Genomic DNA, 5627 nt, shown 5'->3' with positions numbered 1-5627 from the left:
TGGTCACGTAGCTGAGAACCGCACGCTGGAATCGGAACCGAGCAGCCTGGTTCCAGGCTCCAGGCTATCACCTATGAGTCACATAGTGTTCGGGGAAAGGCTGTGGCCACTTAAGAGGAAGGAGACTACATCACCACCCCTGCCCCTGCTGGTGGGAGGAGATTCCCTGCAAGGAAGCAGGTCTCCACTCACCAGTCAGCTGGTTGCTCATAGCTTGTTCTCAGAAGAACTTTCAGCCCGGTCACACAGGAGGTGAAGTCACCAATATAGCCAAAAGTATCAAAATAACATCAGGAGGCCTGCAGTCGGGGAGCCAGTGGCAGGGCAGGAAAGGAACCAAAGACAAAATTGAGCCAGATAAACACAAAGCAGGTGAAGAATTCACCAGAGTACCTACCTGCATGGAGATAACCAGGGAGACTCCAGTGATGAGAGATGCCACAGTGAAGGCCCGACTTAACCAGAGTCTTACCTTCCTTCCATAAGCTGACTTTTAAGAAAATAAGATTAAAAATCATAAAGATTGGGGCTGGAGAGATGGCTCAGTGGTTAAGAGTGCTTGCTGCTCTTGCAGAGGACCTGGGTTCAGTTCCTAGCACCCACACGGAAGCTCACAGTTCCAAAGGGTCGAAGGCCCTCTTCTGGTCTCCAAGGGCACTGCACACACATATTACACATACACATGTGCAGGCAAACATTCACACACATAAAATAAAAATAAATCCATCTTTTTTTAAAAAAAAAAAAAACCCACAGCAAGTGACCCGGAGAATTAGACTTAGGTAGATGCCCACATTCACAGCTCTTTCCCTACCCAGTGTGGCAAATGACCCATAGTTTCAGCTAGGGGAAAGAACATGAAACTTCTGAGGCATGTCTTCAAATTCCTGTGAGTTTGATGCGCCACCTTCTGCCTGCCTCTCTGGATCTTGAGACGTAAATAACATAGTCTTGGTATCTCTCCATTGACAGTGATGACAGTAACCTGCAAAGGCTTTACTGCCTGCCGGGACTTGCACAAACGGTAAAGAGCAGGAACAGCAGAAGCTAAGCCCTTCCTTAGCCATGCACCTTAGAGCTGAAGAACAGACACAACCGCAGGACTTCCAGTACCAAGTGAGAGCCTGGGGCAGTGATGGACAGAGAAGGTTCTGTGTGTCACAGTCCCCGGGGCTCACGTAGGAACTCCTCCCATTCTGCCACACTGGGCTCCTGGGAGATAAAGACGTAAGGGCAAATGGTTTTAGGGGGGATTTTCCAAGGAAGGATTGGTAGTGAAGTAGGGAAGTAAGACAGAAGGGGAAGGAGCCAGGCCCCGCCTGGGATGCGACTATTACCATGTGGGAACTCAGAGCTCAGTCCTGCTGGCCATTGGCTAGACTTTATGGACCACCCCAGAACTGACTACCATTTCATGGGAGACAGATCCCACTATGTGACCAGACGGTCTATGAGCCAAGCATGCCATAGCAGGTGAAGAATCATGGCGTTTTACAAGAGGAAGGCTGTGGACAGAGGCAAAAGTGAGTGTTGATTGGCAGTGATGAGGCCACTTAAATGGTTTTTGCATGGTGTATCAACCATGGAGTCTCGTCTAATGATTTGGGAGCTCTCCTATGGTCTGGTATATTAGGTCACTTTCAGGTAACAACTTCCTGGGAGAAGCTGACCAGAAACTCTGAGCCATGCCTCAGGGCACCAGGACGATGACAATCTGGGTCCCTAATAGGCAGTGTTTTGGAAGCATAGGGCTGGTGTGGAAGAATAATTGTAAAGTGGATTCAGGCCTATGAATTTACAAGACCAGGTAGTGGTGGCTCATGCCTTTAATCCCAGCACTTGGGAGGCAGAGACAGTGAATCTCTGTGAGATCGAGGCCAGCCTGATCTACAAAGTGAGTTCCAGGAAAGGCTCCTAAAGCTACACAGAGAATCTCTGTCTCGAAAAACAAAACAAAACAAAACAAAAACAAGAATAAATTCAAGCTGGGCAGTGGTGGCTCACGCCTTTAATCCCAGCCCTTGGGAGGCAGAGGCAGGCGGATCTCTGTGAGTTTGAGGCCAGCCTGGTCTGTAAGTCCTAGGACAGGCAAGGTTACCACTGAAGTTCAGCTTGGTGAACCAATGAGTTTTATCGGTATTACTTCTGGGAATATGGGTGAAGGATTGCATACAGGAGGAGAAAGTGATTCGGTACCAGCTGCATCCCCAAAGCCCATGCCAGCCTGGGGAACAGCTCACAAAGCTGGGAACCTGAGCACACTGCACAGCCTGGGGGACAGCTCACAAAGCTGGGAACCTGGAGCACACTGCACGGCCTGGGGGACAGCTCACAAAGCTGGGAACCTGGAGCACACTGCACAGCCTACAGGCAGCTCGACAGATTGGATGATGCCCCTTCCAAGTGATTTAGTTGGGCTAAACCTCTTCCAGGCAGCTCAGCTGGTTTCTGCCTCTTCCAGGCAGCTGATCTAGTCTCAGAATCTTCTTTGTAGCTTGGCTTGTCTGAGAGAGACTCTCCACTCTTAGTGCTTACTCTGGCAGAGAGGGGCCTAGTGAATCTGGTCAGTTTCCGGGGACTTCCTGAAGCCATTTTGAGTTGTCAGCCTCCTTCCTTCAAGAGCTTCCCCACAGAATGGAAGGTTTTATCTCCGAAGAAATTGTTCCACAATAGGGTGTCTCTGGAGTGGTCTGCCTGCTCTCCCAAGGTCCTCCTCCAGGCCCCCTTGACACACTCTCACGCTGAGGCCTCCAAGTCCCCCTTAAGACACACGCTAGCACGCCCCATCCCATCATGCTAACAGTTCATGTGTGCATCATTCAAAGCATCCCACCTCAGGAATGCTTCCCTAGGTTGTAAAAGAGACAGCAGGGCTTAATTCTGCTTCTGTCAAGGCTTTTAATGACTCTCTGCTCAATTTCCACATTTATAAGATGGAAATCAAAGATTATTCCCCCAAAAGACTCTAGGTGGGGATTAATACAAATACAAGCCTGACATACAGATAAACATCAGTTATTACCCGAAAATAATTTCCTGACTAAACTCTCATTATTTCCACTCTACATTTTTCCTCGTGAGAAATTCTCAGCCCAGTGTTTGTGTGAAATAATTAGCACTCTCAAGAATTCTTTCTATTCTGTGGAATTCTCCCATTAAGTCTTATCACAATAGAAGAATTGGTCATAATTGCTAACTGGAGGTAATTTAATATGTCTACATGAATGCAAATTCTTATTAATAATTTCTTGTTTGACTTCTTTTACTCTCAGGAGACTGGAGACCTGGCTAAGAGTCGGTGTCTCACAGGGTCACCCAAAAGATTTGGAACACCACCAGTGAGTACAGAACAGTGACCAGTTCATGCCTCTGAGGCCTGGCCGCACAAAGAGCTGCAGACAGTATCAGGAGACCAACTCAGCAGCCCTCACCTAAAAAGCAACCACAACACAGGCGGGTTGTTCACCAGGCATTACAGAGATGCTGTGTTGAAGAATCATGGAAAGCTAAGTGTATTTATAATGCTAGTACATTGTGACAATCTGGGACTGCTGGTCAGCTTGCTTCAGGCAGAAGCCTTTCTCAATAATGGGAACACATTTTTTAGCATAAGAAACCACCAAACTTAAGCAGCAGCGCCATCCCCACCATGGAAGACCAAGCACCTACTGAGCTGAAAGGAGGGGCTGGATCACCTTCTCCACCTCCCTAACACCAGGCTTCCCTGGATGGAGTCTAATGAGAGGAAAGAGGGGAAGAGGTGGAAGGAGAAGACCAGCAGCAGCAAAGTCTGTGGGCCCCATCTCATATTCCCAGCCCCATGGGGTCAGAGGAAACCCAGTTGGAAAAGAAAAGAAGTGTAGCTTGGCATCATGTGGACTTTGTGATCCTTACCACCCAATGACCAGTGAGATTATTTGCTCCTGAAATCTATCAGTGCACCAGGCATTCAAGGCGTAACCTAGGGTCGGTAACATTAACAGCCACCATGTGTTGTATGTGGTCTCTGCTTGGGGCACAGACACTAGGCTGTATCCTCTACAGGTTCCTTACACCATCCAGCCCATGGGGTGGGATATCAGCCATTTGTGCTGTGTTAGAAATCACCCAAAACTCAACAACCTAAAACAACTAAGATTATCATCTCATGAGGGCTCTGTGAGTCAGGAAATCTGACGGTGATGAGGCTACTGGCTCGGGCTCAGAATTGCTCACACTGTAGTTAAAATGGCAGCTGGAGCTTCTGGTACCTGATGGAGGAGCCTTCCATTCATGACTGTCAAGATAGCACTGGCTGTTGGCAAGAGTCCACAGTTCCCTGCCATGTGGCCTGTGTGGAAGTGGAAATGCCTGTTTGTCCCCACAACATGGCACCTGGCTTTACCTAGAGCAAGAGCTCCCATAGAAGCAAGCCACTATACATTTGGTGAGCTAGCTTTGGAAGCCACAATCTCTCATTTCTATACTCTGTTGCTTCCATGGGTCAACCCTACCCTATTTGTGAAGGGGGTCACTGTGGAACATCTAGGAGCCACAAAAGTTCCCATTCACAGCAAAAGAAAATGACACACAGATTGAGTTGATTTGCAGAGCTGGGGTCTGAGCCCTGGTCTTGCTGATTGCAAAGCCAGGCAGAACGTGGTAGTAACTTTTCACATCACTTTGACAAAATACCATACAGACACAACTTAAAGGAGGAACGTTTTCCTGAGCTCATGGCTTCAGAGGGGTCTGTTCATGGTTGCTTGGCCCTTGACCCCATGTGTTTTAGTTAGCGCCCATGCTATGGCCACCCATTCACCATGTCTGAGAGAGGGGCTATGGATCAAAAAACAGAGACAAGAGACAGCGGGTCATTCACCCCAGCAGAATGCTGAATGCCGTTTATTGAAAGAGGGAGGAAACCTTAAATACAGGCTTACAGCACAATGGAGGAACTCTGGAGAGCAGAAGTTCGCTACAGAATGTTCTACATTCTTGCATCTAAGCTGTTTACACCAAACGCAGGATACACAAACAAAGAACCTCTGGTGAGCATTCAGTAAGAAGGAAACGGGCAGAGAATCAGCACAGGGAAGACATCTGGTTAAGGTCAGCAAGCAAGGCAACAGCTACCCAAAATGGGGGGCCAGGGCCCTACACCCATGCCTTTGAGGAGCACATCACATTGGAAGAAGGGGGTGGCAGAACTTGTCCTTCACTATTGGGCCAACAGGGAACAGAGAAAAAGAGACCGCTTTCTCCTTTCCCCCATCATTCCATTGTAATGGTGCTGCCCTCATTCAGAATGGGTCTCCTCCTTCAGTCAATCCTATTTGGAAAAACTCTCACAGACATTCCCAGAGCTGTGCTGTATCAACACACTTGGTGCCTTCTGAACCCAAGCACGATAACAGTGAAGATTAGCCATCACACAGAGGCAATGATGAAGCCTGAAGTGTGACTGGATGGAGACGTGAGTCAGGGCTGTATTAATCACAGTGTAGGGCACCGAGCATCTCGGGTCTTGGCCTCATGATTCAACCTCATTTCACAACATGGCTTTCATGGCAAAAACACAAAAAGTAGACAGCAAGAAATAGTCAAACTCAGGGCTGAAATTAATTAAATAGAAAAAAATAGAGATG

The sequence above is a fragment of the Peromyscus californicus genome, unplaced genomic scaffold (genome assembly GCF_007827085.1).
Source record: "Peromyscus californicus insignis strain IS unplaced genomic scaffold, ASM782708v3 Scaffold_7__1_contigs__length_154581171, whole genome shotgun sequence".
NCBI classification, from domain to species: Eukaryota; Metazoa; Chordata; class Mammalia; order Rodentia; family Cricetidae; genus Peromyscus; species Peromyscus californicus.
This window is presented reverse-complemented; position numbering follows the sequence as displayed.